Here is a 2,500-nt window from a genome sequence, read left to right as displayed (position 1 = left end):
CGGGCAGCCTTCGGCAGCCCCTGAGGGCCCCCCCTCCGCTCCGCCTCCCTCCTCACGCCGACGCCGGCTGCTGAGCGAGGGACGGCCGAGAGCCAGAGAGAGGGGCTCGCCCCGCTGACCGTACGAGCACAGAGTGGGGGGGGAAAAAGGGAAAAGGAAAACCCGAACGAGAAGGGCGGGGAGCCCTCGCTCCCGACCTGGGACAACCCTTTGCTCGCTTCGAGTCCGGCCCAGGCGCCCAGGCTCGGCCCGGCCCGGCGGGGAGCAGCGCGCCGGCCGCGCCGCCTGCCTCGGGGACGCTGGGGGAGGGGGCGGCTCCCCGCGGACCCCCAGCGTCGGAGCCCGGCCGCCACCGGCAGCGGCACCGGCCGCTGCCCGCGCGCCCGCGGCCCACCGGCCCCGCGCTCCCCAGCTCCTCGCTCGCCTCGCCGGCCTCCGGCTCCGCCGTGGCCCCGAGGCGGCGCCCACGCCCGCGCGCGCGCACACACAGCCTCCCGGACGACACCACGCGCTCTCCCGTCCCTTCCGCGGACAGACGCCCGGCGGCGGGCGGGCGGGCAAGGCGGGACGGACGGGGACGGCGCCCGCTCTCCCCGTCTCCACGCGGAGAACGGGGGGGGCCGCCCCCGCCGCCCGCCTGCCGCCCGCCCGCCGCCCGGCGAAGCCGGGTTGGGCAGAGCGAGGCAGGCGCGCCGGATGGCGGAGTGCCGGCGGGTAGGGCGCCGCCGCCAGCGGCCACGGCGGCAGACCGAGAGCCCCGGCCAGGGAGGAGAGCGGATCGCGCCGAGGCGCGGCGTCCGCACCACCCGCGGTGGGTGGGGGCTCACCGTCCCGGCGAGAGCACGCGCTCGCGCCGGGGTCACGCGTTCGAGGCAGGCCGGCGCCAGCCGACCGCGCGGCGTCCCTCCGCCGAGACCAGACCGCGGAGAGAGGGGGCAGGGTACCCCTCTCCGTCCCGGCTGCCCGCAGGGCGAGCGCGGGGCGCGCCGGCTGGCATGGGGGGGCACGGCGCCCGCGCGCGCCGGCCCCCCGGCCCTCCGGCAGCACACCCGGCTGCCCCCCGGGTCGCATCGGGCCGCCCGAGTCTTTAAACCCCCGCCCGGCTCTCCCGCCGAGAACCCTCGGGCCCGGAGCCCGGGGCCCATGGCCATCCCTACCCGGGGCGGCTACCGGCGGCCGCGGTGGCCGGAGGCCCTCCGCTCCTCCCGCCACCCCGCCCCCCCCCTCGCCCGGCCCGCTCGCAGCACGGTCCCCGCGGCACGGCGCGGGGCGGCTGGAGCGGTGGGGGGGGGGAGAGAAAGGGAAAGCGGAAAGGGCGGGAGGGCACGGCCGGTGCGGCGCTCACGGCGCGGCGCCCGGGAGGAGCGAGCTGGCACACGGGACCACACGGGTGGGTCACCGAGGGGGGGCAGGAGGAGCGCGGACGCTAGGTACCTGGCCCTGGGGTGAGGGAAACGACCTGAAATCCCCGCGGGGGTGCCTCCCCCGCCGCCGCCCGCCGCCGGGCCGCCGCCGCCTCGCGGCGACGGCGGCAGCCTCGGCGGCAGCAGCGAGACGGGACGCGGAGGGGAAACCCGGCACCCGCCAGCCGGCTCCGGCGCCCCTCGGCGGAGCGTCCGCCCGCGGGGTGCGCCCGACACCCGCCGCCACGACCTCGTCCTCCTCCCGGGGCCCGGGGTTTCCCTCAGTAACCCGGCGCCCGGCGGCAGCTGCGCCCGGGAGGAGAGCCGTGGTTTGGGCCGCCCGCTCGGGCACGACCCGTCGCCTCGCGTGGCCTGGCGCGACGGCCCCCGCTCGGGGTCCGCCGCCGCCCGGCGCCCGCCCCGCGCGCCATCCCGGAACGCCTGTCCTCGCCGTCTCTGCAAGACGGGCTGCTCCGCCGCAGCCCGCCGCGGGTCCGCCCCCCACCGCTTAGGGGTGGCGACCCGTCGGCACCCGTCCCGACCCGGGGTGCCATCTCGCTCGCGTCTCCGCCCGCCGCTTCCTCCCGCGGGCGCCGGGGGAGCAAGCCCCGCCGACCCTCCCGCGCACTGCCGCCCGCTCCCCGCCGGACCCTCCCCCGGGCCCGACCCTCCCCTGCCCCGGCGGCGGCGGATCGCCGTCGGGTGACAGGGGGGGGCCGGCTCCCGGCGGTGGGCACCGGCGGCGGGCGCCAGCGGAGGCGAGAGGGGCAGACGGGGGCGGTCCCCCACCGGCCTCGGGGAATCGGCGGCGGGCCTTCGGCGAGCGAGCCCCGGGAGGGCCGTACAGCCGCCGGCGGGCCGAGCCCCGTGCTCGGCCCTGTGGCGCAGAGTGCAGGACAGGCGAACTCGGGTACACGCGCGGCAACCGGGACGCGGCGGGCAGGGGCCCGTCGGCGTCGGCAACGAGGCGCGGTGGCCCGGCGGCGGCCCGGCGGCGGGCCGGCGCCGCTCTCGGAATGCCACGCTGGGCCGAAACCCCTCTTCCTCGCGGTGGGCTGGCGCAGCCCGCCGGCCCTTCCCCGGCGCGCCCGCCGTCT

The sequence above is a fragment of the Apteryx mantelli genome, unplaced genomic scaffold (assembly GCF_036417845.1).
Source record: "Apteryx mantelli isolate bAptMan1 unplaced genomic scaffold, bAptMan1.hap1 HAP1_SCAFFOLD_86, whole genome shotgun sequence".
Lineage (NCBI taxonomy): Eukaryota > Metazoa > Chordata > Aves > Apterygiformes > Apterygidae > Apteryx > Apteryx mantelli.
This window is presented reverse-complemented; position numbering follows the sequence as displayed.